This window comes from Cuculus canorus, chromosome 16 (assembly GCF_017976375.1).
Source record: "Cuculus canorus isolate bCucCan1 chromosome 16, bCucCan1.pri, whole genome shotgun sequence".
NCBI lineage: Eukaryota > Metazoa > Chordata > Aves > Cuculiformes > Cuculidae > Cuculus > Cuculus canorus.
The window spans coordinates 17,019,338-17,032,238 of record NC_071416.1 but is presented as its reverse complement, the minus strand read 5'-3'; the positions used below and the strand labels follow the sequence as shown (position 1 = coordinate 17,032,238).

At 41.4% G+C, this 12,901-nt stretch overlaps 1 protein-coding gene across 5 annotated transcripts in view; it reads right to left on the bottom strand.

The window, feature by feature from the left end:
* SULF2 (sulfatase 2) overlaps positions 1-12,901 on the bottom strand; it is a 138,918-nt gene that overhangs the window by 64,029 nt on the left and 61,988 nt on the right. For 3 of the 5 annotated variants that reach the window (XM_054081804.1, XM_054081809.1, XM_054081807.1), the window contains exon 1: positions 2,699-2,835. The exons of the other annotated variants lie outside the window; for them this stretch is intronic. The gene's annotated coding sequence lies outside the window, so the exon portion shown is untranslated. Of the gene's footprint in view, positions 1-2,698; positions 2,836-12,901 lie in introns of those variants that run through there. 5 annotated transcript variants of the gene reach the window in all.

The following is a 12,901-nucleotide window of genomic DNA, read 5'->3' as shown; positions in this document are numbered from 1 at the left end:
TTAACGTCAATTCAGCTGCAGCACATGCAGAACGCACAGGGATGACCAGTGTCAGTTCTAGCCCAGATGGTATTTTTAACATGCTATTGATTAGTACTGCTTGGCACAGATGTAACAGGCACTGTGTGCACAACTCTTAACAGACAGTGGGCTGCACACACTGGCACTCCCAACCTTCCTAGTGCAAGTCCTAGCACAACCGTCCCACGCAAGGGGTCAGTGCAGCTGCGCTCAAGTCCAAATAATGAAATTATTCCCATAAAATCAAGAGTAGTGCCTGGCTCATCCTATAACAGAAAAGCTACAAGCATGAAATAAAATATTTGTTGTATCAAATACATAAACTCATCCTGCTTCAAGCCTACTCCAGGAAGGTGTTCCTAGTTATGTTTAGATTAACTGATTCTTTTTAAAAATAATCATACTGCAAAACACTAAATACAAAATTGGTACAGCAAGTTTGACTTGTCCATCAGCCACCACGAACAGGGTAACAGTGTGTCAGCCACACAGTGGGACTGCACAATAAGGGAGAACTGGCCAGCAAAATGCAGTGCACACCTGCTCTCGACAGGGATGGAACCAATGCCAGGTGTATCATTTAAGCAGGCTTAGGTGTGCCATTGGTCCAGTGCTCAAATTCACTGAAATGCATGGTGCTGGATCTATTCCCTAGCAACCAACCCAATTAAAGCCACTTTGCCAGTAAAATGGATTCAGCAGTGCTGCTGTTCTTTTAACTCTTGAGTCACTCCCACACATCCCAGCTTGGTTACGATAACTCCCTTTTCACTGAAGCTGTCAACCGTCATTGGAAACCATTAAATTTTGTTTGTAAGAGATAAACACGTTTTTATATGTGGACTGGGAAGAATCTTGTTTACAATCAAACAGGGTTCGTGGGGGAAGGCTGGTATCAATGCTACTGCTGTAATCTAGCAACATGCTGTGTTTTCTTATAGTTTTATACTTTCCGATTTTTTCTCCCTAGGCAGTCAAAAATTTAAAAGCAAGTACAAAAATCAACCCCCCAGTGCTAAATGTGAGTCTTGAAGATGACAGCTGTGCTGATCTACCTACACAAACTATAGCTAAAGTATTTTTATTTGTAAGTATCTATAGCTTTTTCAGAAGTCAGAACAGAGCTTCCAAACTTATCAGAGCTCTCAATTACTATTCAGGTGTGCTGCTCCATACCAAAACTAAGTATTTCTCACAAGGAAGCTTACTTGCAAGAGAGACTCTCTTCCTTATTTTGTAAGTCTATTTTAAATAAAACTGAATCATAAACTAGTTATAGTTTTCCCTAGAACTTGATACTTTAATAAATGTTCTGAACAGCACAATATACTTTCCATGAATCCACACTATTCTTTCTGCTCACTGCTTACACGTATTATTAGATCTTCCCAGTAATACACACAAAATGAGGTAGCTCTCAGAGCGGTTAAACTGCTATTTGGATCCCCTAAATCCACAACAATAAACATACTTTTCTACACCACATGCAATGATAACCCAATAACAACTTGAAAGAGATTAATAATTATTTCCCTATAATACTTATTATCCTCATGTATTTTACAGCTGGACTGGATGATCTTAGAGATCTTTTCCAACCCTAATGATTCTATTCTATAAATAATAATGATGCAGTCTTTGACTTTAAGGATAATTACATTAACTTGTATTAAGTACAGTAATGACCACAGACTTTCACTTCTGAAAACCCCAGAAAAGAATGATCTCAAGTGCCACAGGATAGAAAAGTGAGCAAGAACAGTTAACCATTACACAGATACACTCGAGCGAGTACAGATACGCTTTTAGCCACGTATAGCAAAAAGAAATCACGCCGTGTATATATATATATATACATGCACAAACAGATATAGACATTCACACACACATTACGCGGATGCGCAGGGTAATTAGCTAAATGAGAAGCTAAGTGCTATGGCATCATTTGCCTTTGAAAACTCTTCTCCGCGGGGCCGCATCCCCGTTATCAGCCGGGGCTGCCGGGGGGATCCCCCCATCCCGCTCTCAGCCGGGGCTGCCGGGGGGATCCCCCCCATCCCGCTCTCAGCCGGGGCTGCCGGGGGATCCCCCCATCCCGCTCTCAGCCGGGGCTGCCGGGGGGATCCCCCCCATCCCGCTCTCAGCCGGGGCTGCCGGGGGATCCCCCCATCCCGCTCTCAGCCGGGGCTGCCGGGGGGATCCCCCCCCATCCCGCTCTCAGCCGGGGCTGCCGGGGGGATCCCCCCCCATCCCGCTCTCAGCCGGGGCTGCCGGGGGGATCCCCCCCATCCCGCTCTCAGCCGGGGCTGCCGGGGGGATCCCCCCCATCCCGCTCTCAGCCGGGGCTGCCGGGGGGATCCCCCCCCCATCCCGCTCTCAGACGGGGCTGCCGGGGGGATCCCCCCCATCCCGCTCTCAGCCGGGGCTGCCGGGGGGATCCCCCCCATCCCGCTCTCAGCCGGGGCTGCCGGGGGAACCCCCCCATCCCGCTCTCAGCCGGGGGATCCCCCCGTCCCGCTCTCAGCCGGGGCTCCCGCGCCGTGCGGCGGCTCCGGGGCTCCCCCGGGGTCAGCCGCCCCGGCCCCGCATCCCCCCGCCCGAGCCCCCTTCACTCGCTCGGTCGCAGCCGCGCCCGTCTCCTCTGCAGCAGCAGCTGCGGCAGCGCCCGCGCACTCACCGCGCCCCGGCGCTCAGCCCCGCGCAGAGCCGCATCCTCGAGCGGCGGCCGAAGAGCGCTCAGAGGAAGCGTCGGGGCGGGTGCTGCCCCCCCTTCTCCTTCCTCCTCTCTCCCTTCTTCTCCTTTTCCCGTTTAAAAAGTTCATTTACCTCGAGGATCCTCCCCCACTGACGCAATGCCCCGCCGCGCGCGGGGGGGAAACCTGTTCCACCAGCGCCGCGAGGGAGGGGAGCGCCCGCCGGGAGGAGGCGGCTGTGCGTCCGCGACTGCGGAGAGCGTTATAGACTCACAGAATCGTTAGTTTGGAAAAGACCTCTTGGATCATCGAGTCCAACCACCCCTATCTGCCACTAAACCATGTCCCTGAGCACCTCATCTACCCGTCTTTTAAATACTTACAGGGATGGGGAACTCAACCACTTCCCTGGGGTTCCAGTGCCTGATGAACCTTTCAGTGAAAAATCTTTTCTTGATATCCAGTCTGACTCTCCCCTGGCGCAGCTTGAGGCCATTCCCCCTTGTCCTGTCCCCTGTCACTTGGGAGAAGAGCCCAGCTCCCTCCTCTCCACAACCTCCTTTCAGGCAGTTGTAGAGAGCAATAAGGTCTCCCCTCAGCCTCCTCTTCTCCAGGCTAAACAACCCCAGCTCTCTCAGCCGCTCCTCGTAACCCTTGTTCTCCAGCCCCCTCACCAGCTTTGTTGCTCTTCTCTGGACACGCTCCAGAGCCTCAACACCCTATTTGTAGTGAGAGGCCCAGAATTATGTTATGCTATGCTATGTTATGCTTCTTTCTTATATTTTATAATATATCCTTTCTTATATCCTTATATCTTTATAATATATCCTTCCTTATATTTTTATATCTTATATCTTTATAATATATCTTTCTTATATCCTTGTTCAGGACAAGAGGGAACGGCCTCAAGCTGCAGCAGAGCAGGTTCAGATTGGACATCAGGAAAAAATTCTTCACCAAAAGGTTTCTCAGGCATTGGCTAACCAGGGAGGTGGTGGAGTCTCCAACTCTGGAGATATTTGAAAGAAGGGTAGATGAAGTGCTTAGGTTATGATAGAGTAGTGGACAGGTACAGGTGGACTTGATCTTAAAGGTCTTTTGTGACCTAAGACTATGATTGTTGTATCTGCCAGAATTCGAGGGGGCGGCCGTGCCCGTGGCACTGCGGGTCTGGGTGCTGCCTTGGCCCCACAGAGAGCCCAGTGGTGGTGACACCGATCCCATTCCATCCCTGCAGCTGATATCAAAGGATCCAATATTCATTAGTAATTAAGAAAAGCTTCATCAAGGTCTTAGAGGTAGGGAATGTATTTACATCAATTGCTGCCTACGCTGCTTAGACCAAGTTACTCTGCACTCCTGGAACCTAACAGCGTTAATATCTTAACATGTAATATCTTCAGCAGATTCTTTAAGAACATCTTCAACACCTATTTTTCAAATATACTGCTCCATTAATACATTAAAAAGATATTAAAGTATAACATTTTCTTCCAGCATTCCCCTGCTGCCCATGTCACACATCCCCCAGGTCACCTCAGGCTCCTGACTCTGTCACACCCAGCGCTGAATTATCCACAGAGGAGGCCATAGCTCACAAACTCCAGTGGACCTGTAAGTTCTTTAGTTTTAATCTATATCTTTAAAATACGCATTAGAAAATGTACATCTGAGAATAAAAAAGAACTTTATGCCACTATTTTTATCATAAAATGATGCTACAGTGAAAATTGTTTATGTGGTCAAAATGGACAGGATATATTTTCCCTGTGCAAGAACAACAATCAATGGGAGAGGAGCAGTAAGAAACAAATCAGAAAAAGAAGATTCTACCATATCCCTACTCAAGTCAAAATATACACTTGATGGTTCCTGAAAAAGTTACAAGAAAATAGCCAGCTGTAGTCTTAAGGAAAAAAAAAAACCAAAACCAAAACGCAGAAGAGACTTACAGAAAGAACTACAGAGTTGCAGAAGTAAATATTTTGAAAAACAATGCAAGATTATATATATATGTATACAACCACACACTCTTCTGTTCCATCTAAGATATGTTTGAATTTTTGCTTTAAAACAAGCTTTGCCTGCAGTGACCCAATTTGGACTTTGCTGGAAAAGGCTAATCATGATGAATCTTATTTCATTGTTGGCTGCATTCTTGGCTACACATAGATTTGACCCTAAATCAGCAAAAACTGAAGTGGCACAGCTCCTCCCAACACAAATATGTCACTACTAAGGTACCAAGAGTGCTCCTGGACAGACAGGAATAAAGAACAAGAGCACTCCACGTCAGTACAACTGCGCCCACACTAGGGGCTGCAACAGCATAACTGTGTTGGTATAAATAAACCGCTCCCTACCAGGGAGCTACACTGGTACAAAAGCTGTGCGTAAGACAGCAGCTAGTTCTGGCTAACATTTTGATAAAATTGTTATATTGCTTTCCAGGATAACAGTTGGCCTTTTGCTAGTGAGTATCATCTCACAATAAAACAATTTCCTGACAATTAATTTTTACAACACACCTGTGAGCCACGATGTCCTGATTCTGCCCATTTTAGACATGAACTAGTCAGGTAAGGCTGCTGAGTCACTCAGAGCCAGACAGACTTCCAGCAACAAGGTCAGGAACACGACCAGGAACCCAGCATTCCTCTGTCCTAACCACAGGGCAACAGTTAGCGCTACACAGCTTCTACAAACCATCTCTAAAGGGATTGCAAACAATACCTAACAAGGCAAAAGGAAAATACAAAGTTTGCTATACAGCGGTCCTCATTTTACATTGGAGAAGGAAATGGACCAGCTCCCCAGTTTAAAATGTAATTTATAGAACACTGTAAATGGGGTTTCCATTACAAGTAACACACAAACTAATATAAAGCTGCATTGTGAATTTTCATTAATATAAACTACAAGCAACAAAGATACTAAAACTAGTGTTAGTGACATTAGTATAGCAATCTAAATTTGATTTAACATCACTGGAAAATCTGTCGCAATACATCTCTCATTTCAACAAAAGGGTGGATTCACCTCACAGCAAGTGCATGTAATTTCCATCAATGCTAATGGCAGTTATGCAAGTGCATTAAGAGGATAACATACCCCCCGGTCTGAGGCAACCCTGCAAAGTGAAAGGTGCTTCCTCCTAAAGAGAATGCGGGTTCCATCGCATGCATTTCAAAAGAACTTGTTCTGGCACTGTTACAAATCTGGATGGATAACAACCATTATGCACACTTGGTGAACAGCTTCCAAAGTTAAAGCAGTTCAGTGATTTCAGCTGGTTTTCCTATTGCCAAAGTTTCAAGAGATAGAGATGTATTTAAACCGCTGTGGTTTATTTGAAGTCTGGGGCAACAAAATTAGGTGAAATTACTGGTAAAACAAGAAGGTCTGAAAGCCTAACTGGTGCAATGGGGAGTTATCTATTTTTTAAATTAAACAACTTCTTTGCATTTACTTAATGGAAAAGGATTCCATTGGTGTAAGTGGATCATCACAACTGATTAAGAGTTCAAAACATAAAATGAAGAAGCAAGATCACTCACTTTTGCTCCCACAACAGAGCTTTCTCAGTGTGTATCACCACCAAAATTTCAGATGGTTCTCAAGCATCTTGGAGTTATTTTACTCTCATCTTGGAGCTATTTTACTGTACCTCAAATAACAAATGTTGCCTATTACCTAATTACTTTGTCTAAACAAATCATGGGATATGACTATTGAGATTAGGAGAAAACAGGCACTGAATATCATCACACATCTATCTGCATTGTTAGGCACATAAATCCCTCAAAAAATTTCATCTACAGTTTCTCCACCCATTTTACTTTCAAGTAGTGTGGGACAGAAAAATGTACTGTACAGTGCATGTTGGACTCTTGGCTAAACTGGATCTGCACATAAAGGGGAAGCACTTTGATCCAGCTGGCAGACAGAGGGGAATCCTCACCGTTAACTTGTCATGGGTTCTGAGATAACAGCTGAACCTTCAGGGTGTACCAAGCACTCCTGGGGAACTGTGTGTCCCCCCGGAGCGCTGCAGGGAGAGCAGACTGTCAGCCCTACAGAGAGCAGCTTCTGGGAAACAAGAAGACGGCCAGAGAGTCCCAAGTCATTAAAATCCCACTCCAAAAATAGAAGATAGGCAACATGCTGTGCAAGGCATGACTTTTTCACTGTTGCCAAATATATTGTGCTTTCAGAGCTCAAATGTCGCTCTCTTCTCACGTTACATGAAATAGAAAAGGGCTGGCTTTCACATTTTACATACTTCAGACAATGCCTTCTAACTCTTCTGCAGACTTCTTAATCTTTATCTTCACAGTAAACCTCTTAAACCATCAGTCATTTTGATTTCATCCTCTCTACTTTTGTAATTTTTAATGCATACACACATGCTCTGAGCATCTTTAAAGACCTAGAATTGAAGCCAGCAACAGAACATGAGTCTGACCTGTTCCTCAGTGTAACTTGTTACAGTAACCAGTTCAGAGTCATAGTAATTACACGGTCAGAGACACGATGCAGTAGAGAGTTTAAGTTTTCACTTCTCTAAACAACTGCATTTCAGCTGCATAACGTGTAAATACTGCTTCAACAACAAACCAGAATGGAAGCCCTAACACCACAACATGCTCCGCTCCTTGGTTCCTCACAGCGCGTGTGTTTATATCACAGATGCCAGCTCAATGTGATTTTGTGGGCAATTGCTCCACTCTTATCTTTAAAAGTCAAGTTGAATTTGTATTTACTGAAAGCTCACATTATGGGAGAAAGTGGAAAAGGGGAATACAGCGAAAAGAAGCAAAGGAGAAGGGAAAACTTCACCTTGCTTGCTTGATCCAAATGCTAAGCAAAGAAATGGAAGATACTCTTCAGCATGAAAAAGAAGATTTAAGTACAGTATACTGTAGGAATTCAGATCCAACTACAAGTTTACAATGTGTCAAGATAATATAATTCTAGTTTAAGATAAATCAAATTAATTTTGATCATAACTCACAACAGTGAATGCAACTTGGCAAAATACTGAAGCAGCAAAGATGACAGCGAAGTTGTAACAATAGCAAAAGTTACACTCCCGTGCACTGATAAAAGTGATAGCTTATCTATTTGGACAACAAACTCAATCCCAATCTTTCCTGGAAAGCCAAATATTCATAAGAAAACGTCGTTAGAACGATCCTGAAGTTCACTTACGAAATTAATACACATGTTCTGAGCATTGATATTATTAAGGCTAAAAGATGCATCTGAAGACCAATCTGGAGAACATAAATTCAGTGAACCATTGCAGGTCACAGCCCGTATAAAGACAAAAAGAGACCAGCAGTGAAAAAAGCAGCCCTCCTTTTCCCCCATCTGTAAACTACCTGTAGAACAGCTGCTTGTAAGCGATGAATGATTTAATAATTTATTTTAATAAAGAATTTTTCTTTCCATAAACAATTCAGATTTTTTTTTTTCCACATCCTGATCTAGTTTCTCTTGTAGGTTTCCAGCACATTTTAGTAGGGAGCCCAGGCTTCCTCATATTCCAATCCTTGGATGTTGAAAATGTGAGGCTATGGAGCAATGGGACAACCGAATGCATTGTTTAACTAAGGGTTAGCTGCAACCTCAGCACAAGTTGGGATGCGATGCAAAATGTGAAAGACCATTATATTCACTTTCACTAGAATTTCTCTTAGTGGAGTCAATAGCCATTGCCTTATTTAAATAATTCCTATGAAAATATAAACGTGTGCAACCATAAAATAGTCTAATTATCTACACCCATGCAATAACAACCGCGCTCTTGATTTGAAAGTATTGGAACAGAAAAAGGTATAATGAACTGATAAGGAATAGACAGAGCAGTAGGCCTCACCTTAATATAACACTACAACATCCACTCTATTCTGTGGCCCACTGTGCATTTAACGTTTGTCAAGGATCTATCCGTGTGACCACACTATTTCCATGCACAGAAGAGCACTCTAATGCCCCAGAACATAGGGCATAGGACCTTCACATCCTGTCTCTGAACAGCTCCCAGACTGGAGCAGGAACACAGCGCATGTTATGTACTTCTCGCCATAAAAAGGTTTGGTTTAACAGTTTTTAGGTTCACGTGAATTTGCTGCACCTGCAGCAGAATTACCTTCATTTATAAACATCCATTCTGTAGGAACAAAGTCCAAAGGGATGTAACTAGACTTCATCTCCATTTGGAAAGTTACAGCTTACTGATTTTCTTTATGTCTTCTAATTATTACTGTTAAACAGTTCTTCTCTGCCTTAAATACTTTTCACAGTAATACAGATATCTGAATCTGAGTGAATATTTAGATTTTCCAAACTGAACTTCAAATGCACAATTTAAATTTTCAGGAGAACAAATTAAACAATGGCCAGCATGCCAAAGAAAGCAAAGTCATCTTGTTTGGTTGCCTCAACAGCACAAGTGAGGTGAAGCTTACAGTGGGATGCAATACTTGTTAACAGATCAGCTGCTACTCATGGGAAGGAACAGACATGGCCACAAGCACAGCAAGCACTTCTTCAGGTCTGGAACAGAAGCAGCAGTCTTCAAAGCTGAACTGCTCTGAGTTTAACTTTTGTGTTAATCAAGCCACCTGAAAGAAAAGTAGCTTGTGTCTCTGACACAAGGAAGCCTTGCTTGTAAAGAGGAGATATAGCTCAATCTGTTAAAACAAAATTACTCATCTCCTGAAAAACACAGATTATTGAAGTGGGAGATACAGAAAAAAAATCAGAAGAGAGGTTAAGATTATAATACCTATAAAACCAGTTATCTCTAACAAGTCTATCACTTTTACCTTTTAACAAAGTCACAGATGTTAATTTTGAGGCATATCTTTTGAAGGTGCTTTGTATATGTCCTTTGAGGGCCAGGACTGATTCAGAAATAGAGGGGTTACTTCATGACAAAAGTTTATCTGCCAGTCACTGGCATCTTGCACCTATTGATCACCTGCATGGACGTTGGGGCTTTCGTGACTTGCTTTCTATAAGGTCATTGTGTGCATCTGGTTATGCAGGTTATTTCCTCTGGGCACTATGGAGATCTATCAGCAAGTAGATATGCAGCTTTGATAGTGTTAGGGTAGTTTCATTACTCTAAGCAGAGGTACTGTGCAGGCATTTGAAAGATTTAATGCATATGTTATGTTCTTAATTTATAAATTATTATCTTGCAAAAAAGGTTGCTTTTTAATTACTAACCCACAAGTACAATTTTCTCTCTATATACCAAAGGCAGAAATTATTTATGCAATGTCCAAAGGATGCCAAAGCCATCCAAATACTTTCTGCTTCATTCAAGACAATGAAAAAAATACTGAAACAGAAACACATCCCACCCCTGGTGAAGAATGCTTTACTTTTGCTTCCAGAAAGCTAAAAATAGAGTTGATTCTACCTTTGGCATCACTTCCCAACCTGTAGAGTTTACCATCTCCTATAAGGGAGTGACAAGATTTCTGTGTGCAAGAAAACCTAGATAGTGACTACAATACCCTACTATTAACATCCACTGACTAAGTGATGTCAGATGTGCCTTATAACTCCTTTTCTTCCTCTTTTCATCTTTTGTATTAAGTTTTTTTAATACATTTGTGTAAATGAATCTGATTTTTATTCATCTTTCAAAAATTTCAGGCTGATTATAGAGTTGTCTAAAGCACTAAAAATAAGTCTTCAGCTACTGTCTGTGTTCAGAGTCCTGTGCAATTAGATTCTTCTTTCATACTTCATGTAACGAGAGAAAAGATTCCAATTCTGAAATCTGACTAACATCCTGGTCTTCTACTTAATTATCTTCCTTTCAAACTTTTAGTTTCTTTTTATAACAGAAGTACTCATGCCAGGTGATTTATATCTATGTTTTCTTCATGCATACAGCACACAGCACATTACAAGATCCAATTGAGGCCCTCTGCTATTCAATGCTGTCACTTTGAGTTATTATTTGTAATCATAATTTCTCTTTTCATTTCAGAAAAATACTTAGCTCCGTGTCATTTTCTCTAGATTCACAAGAGGCAGCCTTCTCTATTTGCCGTTTAAAAACCCCTAACTCATCACCATTGTAGGAACATTGCTGGCTACAGCTATATTAGGCAAAGAACAAATTGAGCCCGATTGGTCCCTCTAGACATACCTCTTATTTATTTATTTATTTTCCAACATGACAGCTGCCCTTTCTGGCTTTGAATATGTATTATTTCTGATTTCAATCACTCGTTGAAAATTATGGCTGATCCTGATATTCAGAGAATTTTATTACCAACCGCACTTGAAGCATGGTCTATATTTCTATCACTGCAAAGCTTCTACAATACTAGTGAACAAATTATAGGTCAGATATCTTACTGATGTAGTAAGTCTCCTTTACGCACCTAAAATGGAGTAAACTGATTGATCAGAAGTGGTCTGCACCTACAGGAAACAGTTATGAGGTTTTACGTAGATTTCCTTAGGCCCAAAATCATAGCTGAACATGCTCAATGTTTGGTAATGCAATCTTTTTTGCACTTGCGTTTGCTTTCCGCTAGTTGTGTGCCTCATCGCTCTCATGGTTGATTACAGTAATAATTCTTGACAACCTTGCTAGTCCCAAAGTGTGACAGAGATCAACCACCTCCCCTGCCAGACAGGAGTGTCTGACATGAGAACATTTGAGTGCATTTCCTCAGAAATTGAAGAGACCGTTTTTCAAGACAAGACTGGATGCTCTTAGTTGGAAGAAGTTCTTACCAGACACTGAGAAGTTGATATGTAAAGTGGAGATACAGAGCAACTAGTTAAAATGAGATTTTAAACTCAAAATTTGTTTTTGCACATTTGACTCATAGGTTTTTCTGAATAAAACTATGTAGTATCAGCAAAAAGCTCCTCGAGGTAGGTGTCAAACCATCATGCTGATTTTAGTAATTACTGTGGTAGAACCAAATAACGTAACTACTGTCCTTCAAGTATGAATGGTGGTAAAGCTCCAACCAATACTTAGTGTGAAAAGTTTTAATTTTGTTTACTGTCAAAGAAATAAGTCAAGACAGACTTCAGGCTTAATTTGCAGCTGAGTGAACTTAAATGCCAAAATCTTTTGTGAAGTGGAATGTTTTATCCAAAGAGCTCTGGCTGTAGCGATATGTAATTCCAAGGTGGAATTTATTCTCACCAGCAAATTTTTGGCTTGAATATTTCTAAATGCACTCAAGATCACAGACTAAATTTTGTTCTGACTTGCATGAGTTTAACACAAAAGTAACTGAAACAGCCTAGAATACTTTACCAAGAAGAAAGTATTGTAAGTGAACAGAAAAATACTTCACCAAAAGCACCGTGACGCACTTGTTAAAGAAGAATCTATTTAAGAGTCCCAGTTTTATGATTAAAACCTGCAAAGTGCCCAGGGCAATTTTAAAATTTTAAAAACTATCATGGGCATAAAAATCTTCAAAAACATTGTGGTTCCAGTATCTAAGAGACGGAAAAAGGAGAAATATATGCAAATAATATCCCAGTCTCAGGCTCATCATGTGAAAATCAAAATGAGCTGTATCACGTAGCACCTGTTTAGAATGCTTGCTTTTAAATGCTGCATGAATTAGTAGGTGTTTGAAACTTAAAGCAGTGTGTCCTCTGCCAGAAGGAAGCTGATAACACTTCAAATGCTAACAGTGGAAAACTTGTTAATTTTTTATGGACAGTAATATCTCTTAAAAGTCATCTTTATTTGAAACACATTAAAACTGAATGCTAAGAAGTTATAAGTAATATTTCATCTCCTTGACCCCATCTTTCAACATATTTTTTTTACGCCCTCCAAAGACCATGAAAGACTTTTCACTAACAATTAGGATAAAGTACTGTCTCAAACCCCCCCACATTTATTTTTACTTCATTTTTTTATCTAGATAGATAGGTAATCTATTCCAAACAGTCAAAAGCAAAAGCAACCTGATAATCTTTCAAAATATGGAAATAGTTCTGTTTAAAAATAATATATGCAAAAAAAATAGCATTTTGAAAGCATTCTTAAATTTTGGTCAGCAATTTGTCAAAATCAGGCTGAAGAGCATAGAGATGAATTATACACATTCATTTGATACATTCAGCTCCAATGCTTAAAGAAAAAAATGTTAAGGTTGGAACCTTCGCCTCCCAGG